The sequence below is a fragment of the Pipistrellus kuhlii genome, unplaced genomic scaffold, assembly GCF_014108245.1.
Source record: "Pipistrellus kuhlii isolate mPipKuh1 unplaced genomic scaffold, mPipKuh1.p scaffold_m20_p_12, whole genome shotgun sequence".
Taxonomy (NCBI): domain Eukaryota; kingdom Metazoa; phylum Chordata; class Mammalia; order Chiroptera; family Vespertilionidae; genus Pipistrellus; species Pipistrellus kuhlii.
In genome coordinates, this window is record NW_023425427.1 from 13,880,059 (window position 1) to 13,889,192 (window position 9,134).

The following is a 9,134-nucleotide window of genomic DNA, read 5'->3' on the forward strand; positions in this document are numbered from 1 at the left end:
GGGGGACATTTTTAATACTTTTAACAATAAAGATAAATTTTTTAGAAAAGAAAAAAGAAAGCGTCGAAAGGAAATATTAGGAATGAAAAACACAGTAATGGAAATGAAGAAAGCTTTTGATGGACTTGTCAGTAGACTAGATATGGTCCCAAGGAAAGAATCAGTGAGTCTGAGATACATCAATAGAAAATTCCCAAATTGAGATGCAAAGAAAACACACACAGAATGTAAAAAGTGAGATAATTTCAAAAGATGTAATATATATGTAGTTGAAATGCCAGAAGGAGAGGAGAAAAAAAATGGAACACAAGAAATATTTTAAGCAATAAGGCCTGAGAATTTTCCAAAATTAATGACAGACTCCAAACCACAGATGCAGGAAGCTCATAGGAAACCAAGCACGATAAATGCTCCAAATCTACAACTATATATATTGTTCTCAAACTCAAAAAATAATTAGGAAATCTTGAAAGAAGCCAGAGGGAAAAATGCCTTACCTATAGAGGAACAATAAAAATTACATCAAGGCGAAACCGGTTTGGCTCAGTGGATAGAGAGCTGGCCTGTGGACTGAAGGATCTTGGATTTCATTCCTGTCAAGGGCATGTACCTTGATTGTAGGCACATCCCCAGTAGGGGATGTGCAAGAGGCAGCTGATCGATGTTTCTAACTCTCTATCCCTCTTCCTTCCTCTCTATAAAAAATCAATAAAATATATATATTTAAAAAATTACATCAAAATTCTCATCAGAGACCATGCAAGCAAGAAGAGACATATTTAAAGTGTTGGGAAAAACAACAAAATACAAACCTGAAATTTGTTATCTAGCAAAATTTTCCTTTAAAAGTCAAGGAACAATACTTTAAATAATAGACAAAAAAGTCAAGGAACAATAAAGAAAAAAAAAAGGCAATTTATATTCAGCCCACCTGCTCAATAAGAAATGTTAAAATTAGTTTTTCAGAGAGATGAAAAATAATATAGATCATAAATTTGGATCTACATAAAGTAAGAGCCCAAAAGAAGAAATAAATGAAGTTAAAATAAAATATTTTATTTCTTATTTTTAATTGATCTAATAGATAACAGTTCTAGATAATAGATAATAGATAATAGATAAAGTAATAATAGTAACAATGTGTTGGATAAAATAAATAATAGCAATTTTTTTTGTTTGTTTGTTTGTTTTGTTTTTTTTTAAGCAGGGAAGCCAATGCTTGATTTCTTTTTTTTCTTTTTCTTTAAAAAAAATATATTTTATTGATTTTTATACAGAGAGAAAGGGAGAGAGATAGAGAGTTAGAAACATCGATGAGAGAGAGTCATCGATCAGCTGCCTCTTGCACACCCCCTACTGGGATATGCCCACAACCAAGGTACATGCCCTTGACCGGAATCGAACCCGGGACCCTTCAGTCCCCAAGCTGATGCTCTATCCATTGAGCCAAACCAGTCCCAGCAATAATAGCAATGTTTTAAGGGATAGGAGGGAGGAGTTGGGAATACTCTGTTCTAAGGTTCTTGTACCACCTGTAAAGTACACTTAGATTAGTTGGAAATATGTATTATAAACTCAAGAGTAACTACTAAAAAAAAAACTTTAAAAAGAAGTATAATTGATATACCAGAAAAGGGGCAGAGAGAAAATATAGAACAAGTACAACTAATAGAAAACAGTTACAAACCTGGTAAATATTAGGCCAACTATATCAATAACCACTTTAAATATGAATGCTCAAAAACACCAATTTTTTTTGTTAGTTTGGTAGTCAAAGTGAACAAAAAGAACATAACCCAACTATGTTTTCTGCAAGAAACCACTTTAAACAGAAAGCTTGAAAAGAGAAAGGGATACCATACTAACAGGAATCAAAAGAAGGTGAGGGTAGATATATGAATTTCAGACAAACCAAACTTCAGAACAAGGAAATTTATCTGAGATAAAAAGGGTCATATTGATAAAAGGGTTAATTCTCCAAGAAGACCTAACAATTCTTAATATATATGGGCCTAACAACAGAACATTAAAATAAGCGCAGGAAAAGCCAATAGAACCTCAAGGAGAAATAGACAAAGTGCTTTGCAAACAGAATATGAGAGTAACAAGTGCAAAAATTAAGTTCATGAAAGTTGCCATTTCTTCCAGGGGCAGCAAGATTGTTATAGAAGAACTAAGAGAGTAACAACAGACCAAAATGATTTCCAAGATACCAAATATTTCTAGATTCCTGTTGGAGAAGCTGCTGGAGCTCTCTTTTATAGGATTATAGAATCTACTTTCAATCCTTTGGCAATTGACACTCTCACCAGGAAACCTTTTAATCCCCCAACTAGTGAAATACGTTTCAAGAATTGAAAATCAACAAAATTCACAGAGAACCCCACCTCCCCTCTTTGCAGCCCAGCAAGCCCCCAAATCCCATTGTCACACCCCCTAGGGGATTGTTTTCCCTTCTGTGGGCCTCGATAGATTGCAGGGGCTTTCTGAGTGATACTAGACAAAAACAACATTAACTTTAATATTTCTTTCACAGATTATTACTAAAGAAGGAAGTGTTGCTTGCTATATGGAAATAAATGGAGAGATTCAGCAATTGTAACTTTGCTTATACAAGTGAACACTTCAGAATAGAAATGATCCAAGTCTGAGCAAGTGGTTTTAAATATGGAAAAAAAATTTCTGAATCTTTGTACTCAAACACTAAAGAATATCATTACTGAGTTTGAATCTTTGCAACACCTGGTAAGTGCTTTCCCATTCATTCATTCATTCATTCAGTAAGTCTAGAAGGCCAATGTGCCAGCTGCTGTGCTGAGTCCTGGTGATTGAAACTTAAAAAAAAAAAAAAAATCTCATTCCTATCCTCTAGGTAGGGGTGGGGATGTCCCTCCAGGGGCCCTATAAGGCCTTCGAAATCATTTGGTCTGGCCCTGATAGAGCATTAGGGGTGAGTTGATTAAATATTTGACCAAATATATAGCAGGCTAATGTTTGATAATTTTGTGCTGCCTGCAAATGATGTTATAACTAACCAAAAGGCCCTTCCTGCTTCAGGCTCACAGTCTGGAGGTAAAGACAGACATCTCAATAAATAACAGTACCATCGACAAGCAATATTATTAGCTATCTCTGCAAAAGTGCTGTAGGAAAGAGCACAGAGAAGCTGACTTCCATACGTAGAAGTTCTCAAAGGGAGGAAAGAGGATTTTGAAGAGAGGGAACTTATGTAAAAGGCAGAAAGAATACAATAGACGTGTGTTCAGGTCACCAGGGTAGTGGGGGCGGAGAAGCAGAGAGAAGGTTGCCAGAGAGCAGGATGAGTAATTACCGGAAATATGTTTATCAAAGTTCGTGTTGCTCATATTCCTGTTTGTTTCAGATCTGGCCATAGCACTATTTAGCTTTAAACCTTTACAGTGCTCCCTTCATCTAAGACACACATTATTCAAACTCACACCACACCTATGTATCCAATCCTTGTGGGGGCTTCGGAGGCCTTCCAATTTTTCGTTTAAATTTCCAGCCTCACAGTTCACCATTTCCTGAAGCGCCACTGGGTTCCTATAATTCCCTAGCAGCCCATCCACTTCTTTGCTCCTATGCCTTTGCTCAGACTACTCCTCTCTTTGGAATACTTCTTGCCTCCTTTCCATTGATCAATGCTTGACTCTCAGGATCCACCTCAAATCCCTTCTTTCCCCCCAAGCCTTTCCTTTATTCCCCAGCCGAGCTCCCCCAGCTCCTCAGTTGAATGCTGCTCAGCAGAACAGTGGTTCACATACCTGTCTTTCCATCAAGAGCAGGAACTTATGGAGGGTAGGCACCTTGTGTTATGTATTGTGTGTTCCCAGCACATGACCTGGAATGTGACTCTTGGTAAATATTTGTTTTAAGTGGCATGTCACATCGCTTTTGTAGTCTCATTGGTCCCCTTTTCAGTTTCACAACTGAGTTCTTCCAGCTGGGCAAGCCTTCTGAAGCTCTGTCTGTCGCTGAGGGTGAGATCAGAGGAAGAATAAAGAAAACCACCTGAAGCATAGATTCGCCACCCTTGATGGCACAACAAGGCCACTTGGGGACCTTTTAAAAAATATAGTTGCTTCAGAGGTCATGGTTTAATTGTTCTGAAATAGAAATCAGGCATCAAGATGTGTTTTTAAAGTTCTCTAGATAATTCTAAAGTGCAGATAATTTCGAGAACCACAGTGCTAAAGGACAGGTGAGAAATAGTTGCCAGGCCCCAGATATGAATTAGAATAATGTCTAATTCACTTTTCTCAAAAGGTAATGCTTTCTGCAGAACAACATAGCTACACGAATGGAGGCCACACCGTCCACCTGAAGCTGACCTTCTTCAGGGTGAATCTTTGCCACAGAGTCCGAGTCATGCTGAGGGGGGAATCACACATTGGACATGGCACTGGGCCTCATGTTCCCACTCAGTGTGTCTAAGAATCCCAGTGTGCCCCACACTCACACAGACATCTTTGACAGGAAGTTACAGGAAGTGATTACATGAACCGAAATGAAAGCACCAAGCAGGCATCATCCATGAGTGATGGGAGCCTGAGCGTTTGCAGTTCTGTTGAGAGTCTCCAACATGGATATCCCCCTATGGCACTCAGTCAGTGCCATGGAGGGAGACAGCCAGATGCCGAGGTTAGGACCCCGGGTTGCACCATTCCAATGGCACCGTGCACATTGTATTCCACGGGAAGAGGGCCTCCTGGAATTGTGGAATGCCAGCTCTTGGCACAGGGACTTTCCTGTCCTTAGACCCAGGAGCTTCCTGGTAGTGGCCTCCATCTAGGTTCTGTTCCCCAGCCCTACCTCTACTGGCATCTTTTCCGACCTGGTGATGTCTTCATCAGAAATTCCCCCAGCTGACAGCTCTCATCAACACATTCTTGATCCACCCAATGTGTTACACCATCCTACAGAGCTCCAGCCAGAACTGGTCCCTAAATGAGTCACCGCAGCGGAGTTTCAGAAAGGGTGTCAGTTTCTTCCCAGCATCACTACCCTTTTCCCTCATTAGTCAAAGTATCCACAGAGATGGAAAACACTTTTCTTTCCAGAATTGGTGTGTTGTGCTTTTTTGAGGGAGAATCAAATTTAATAGTCTATGAGCAAAGAAAAAAGGTAAATTGAAGTAGTATTATCTTATCTATTGATATAAAGCATCTGGCAGAGAGTACGAACCTAAAAGAAATGTTAGGGGGGAAAAAATTAGGTTTCTGCTGTCCTTGGGGGATGGTAAATGTGATAGTAGTTGTGGTTTATGTAATCTCCTGAGTAGCTTTTACTTTTTATATTTTTAGAGAGTGTGGAGAGAGCAGCAGGGTCCTTAAGGTAAGGAGAGGATTAATTATTTTTCTCTAAAAGTTGTGAGAATGAAAAAGAAATAGGAATTTAGCATGCAGAAAAAAATGTTTTGTAAACTGTGACACATGATATGAAATGTATAGAGTTATTGGTAAGTATCATAAGAAATGTGTAAATCAAATGCCACAAGGGTTTGAGGGAGAGGAAGAGACCACACCCTGCTGTGGACATGGGGAGGAAATGGCTTCTACCACTTAATAAGGAGGTACCTTCTACAAGGCTTCTGCATTGTAGAGCATAATCATGATCCCTGCTAGACCTCAAAGCAAGCTGGTTTTGAGAATAGATTAAAATGTTTGTGTCGCCGAAACCATTTGGCTCAGTGGATAGGAGTCAGCCTGCAGACTGAAAGGTCCCAGGTTCGATTCTGGTCAAGGATATGTACCTTGGTTGCGGGCACATCCCCAGTAGGGGGTGTGCAAGAGGCAGCTGATCAATGATTCTCTCTCATCGATGTTTCTGGTTCTCTATCCCTCTCTCTTCCTCTCTGTAAAAAATCAATAAAATATATTTAAAAAAATGTTTGTGTCAACTATAGAGCACTATACAAATGCAAAGAGATGCTATTGTGGCTATCCATGGTGATGGAGATAATGTTACTGACTTTGAGGATACTGGTCACCATTCAACTGGAAGAGCTGTCAGGGAAAGGCCTTATAGGTAGAGAGATGAGAGCTGGAGAGGTTTCCACAGACTTTCTTAGCTGATCCGCAGTCCCTCTGTCTTTGAGCATCGGTTGACACCTACTTTGTCCCAAAGGCCTGTGACTGGCACTGGTATTGAATAAGAAATGCAGTCTGCATTCAGGAACTCATCTTGATTTGGTTTTGAGGATGGCCTCAGATATTAGACCAAGATGTTTATAGTTCATTTATAGCCAATGGAAAAATCCTGAACTTTTCAGAGCAGAGGAGTGAAATGGCCTGAATTGCATTCCAGGTACTCCTGATGAATACCAGCTCAGTTTACCACCAGGAAATATTTTAGGTTAGCAGATGATTGAGCTTCTCCATGCTTGGACTTTTTAGAATGTTGCTCCTCTAAATAGACTTTATCTTTTAAAACTTTATGAATCACAGATCTGATTATGTCCTTCTTTGCGATGTCTGTTAGATGCCTAAGTCAAAGTTAACAAGTACACAGAACATCAAAGCATGAATGTACAGTACTTCAGCCCTGGCTTACTTTTCCCATATTTAATTTTTTAATCCTTTTTTGCCTTTAAAATATCTTGTTGAGCCCTGGCTGGGTTGGCTCAGTGGATAGAGCGTCGGCCTGCAAACTGAGGGGTCCCAGGTTCGAGTCTGGCCAGGGACACATGCCTGGGTGTGGGCTCGGTCTCCAGTGGTGGGCGTACAAGAGGCAGCTGATAGGTGGTTCTCTGTTATCATTGATGTTTCTCTCTCTCTCCCTTTGCCTTCCTCTCTGAAATCAATAAAAACATATTAAAAAATACCTTGTTGAATTATATGTAGTTCTATAAGTCATCTTTAAACTTCCTTGAAGAAGGTTAAATTATAAATAAAGATCCTTTCTTATTTTTTAATTTCTTATTCAATTAATTGCTGGTAAAGAGTATTTGAAATGTTTCTCCCCCCCCCCCCCCGCCCCCGAGGAAATATGCATGCATAAGGTATATTGAAAAAATAACATTTCATGCATTTTTTTTCTGGTATATTGCTGATCTTCTAACTTTTAAAATTTGGTTAAAGTCATGTATAACATAACAAGAATAAAAAAATAAATCTATTGGTAACTGAATATTTTTGCATTTCGTGTTAAAGTTTGAATTTTGTTTTCAAAAGTATTGAAGAAAAGATACAAACTTAAAACTACCTCAACCTTTGTTCCTATGTGTTTTAAAAATTCAATTTAAGTTTAAATAAAAGAGGTAAGATTCAGAGCCTATCAGAACATTAGAAGACAAAGTCTGTAATCCTGATTTTTAAAAATCATACATATAAAAATGTACTTGAAGTGGAGTGAAACCTCTTTTGTTATTAAAAGATATTGTTAATACTCAGATTACATTGCTAGATTAGAAGAAAGGAAGATAAAGAAAAGTCTATGTATCTTCCTATATTCAATCTCTCTTATCACTTTAAGCTTGCATTTTTAAACATCTGAAAGCAAAATAATCTTTAAAAATGCAAACGTAGCCCAGCTGGTATGGCTCAATGGCTGAACATCGACTTATGAACCAGAAGGTCACAGTTCAATTTCCAGTCAGTGTAGCTACTGGGTTGTGGCTGGATCCCCAGTGTGGGGTGTGTAGGAGGCAGCTGATCAATGATACTCCCTCACCATTGTTGTTTCTATATCTCTCTCTCCCCTCCCTGCCTCTCTGAAATCAATAAGAATATATTTTTAAAAATTAAAAAGTATTTTCCTCCATTAAAAAAGCCTTGTGGCCCTGGCTGGTGTTGTTCAGAGGTTAGACATCAGCCTGTGCACCAAATGAAAGTCACTGGTCCTATTCCCAGTCAAGGGATGTATCTGAGTTGCAGGTCCAATCCTCAGCCCTGGTTGGGCTCCTGCAAGAGGCAACCAATCCATGTGTCTTTCTCACATTGATGTTTCTCTCTCTCCCCCTCCATTTTCCCCTCCCTTCCACTTGAACAAAACAAACAAACACACAAAAAAGCCCTGTTTAGCCCAACTTGAACTTGTGGTGGCCCACCCTGCTCAGCTCAAACCTTCCAGGAAGTCAGGGCAGAATCCCAGACTGACTGAGTTGGTGGCTCTAACACAGGGGCTGTTTTTTCCTCACATACCCAGCCAGATCCTAGCCCTCCCTTCATGTGGCCAAAGCTTGGTCTGTTTGGTCTGATAAACTCTGCAGGCCTCACTCTGATGACTCCCTGAAACTCCTCCCACCACAAAGACAACCCTCCTTCCTGCACTTCATAGTAACTCACAAACTAAAACCCTTCCGATGCCATTTCCACAAGCAAACTTCAGGTCTTTTTCAAGGTAAAGTCCCATATTTTTGATAGAATTAAGAACTTCTCAATCACCTAACAGGTATAAAACTCACTACTCTCACTCTGGCCAGTTTGGCTTGGTGTATAGAATGTCAGCCTGCGAGCTGGTCCTGGGTTTGATTCCAGTCAAGGGCACATGCCCAGGTTTTGGGCTCAATCCCCAAAAGGAGGTGTGCAAGAGGCAGCTGATCAATGATTTTCTCTCATTATTGATGTTCCTCTCTCCCTTCCTCTCTGAAATCAATAAAAATATTTTTAAAAGACCCTGCACTACCCTTTTTAGTATGTTTCTATTTATTTTTACCTGTCACTAACAAAGTGTTTGAATATTTTGCCCCAACCCCATTGTTTTGCTTAAGTCTTATGATGCTTATTGCATGATTCTATTGTACATGGCAATGGTGATGAAACAAACAAACACCAAAACAAAAGCAAAAAAAAAAGAAACTCTGTTTAGAGATTGTTTTAGGGCCAATTTATAAGCCCCCCGTCCCCCCAAGTAAATCAATTTTCCTAGTTGATATATATTCTCTTAATCTTTGCCTTCCTCACTTTCCTACCCCCTCATCTAATTGACTAGATGATCATAGTTTACCTTTTTGTTTTTGTTTTTAATAGACTTGAGTATTTCTAAAAAATTTTAAATTTATTCTTCAAAGGGCAATAATTTTCAACCTGTGAAGACAGAAAGTGAACTTCAGGAGGGAATTCAGAAAGAATTTGATGTTCCAAATAAAGGCAATGTTATCAGAACTAAAAATT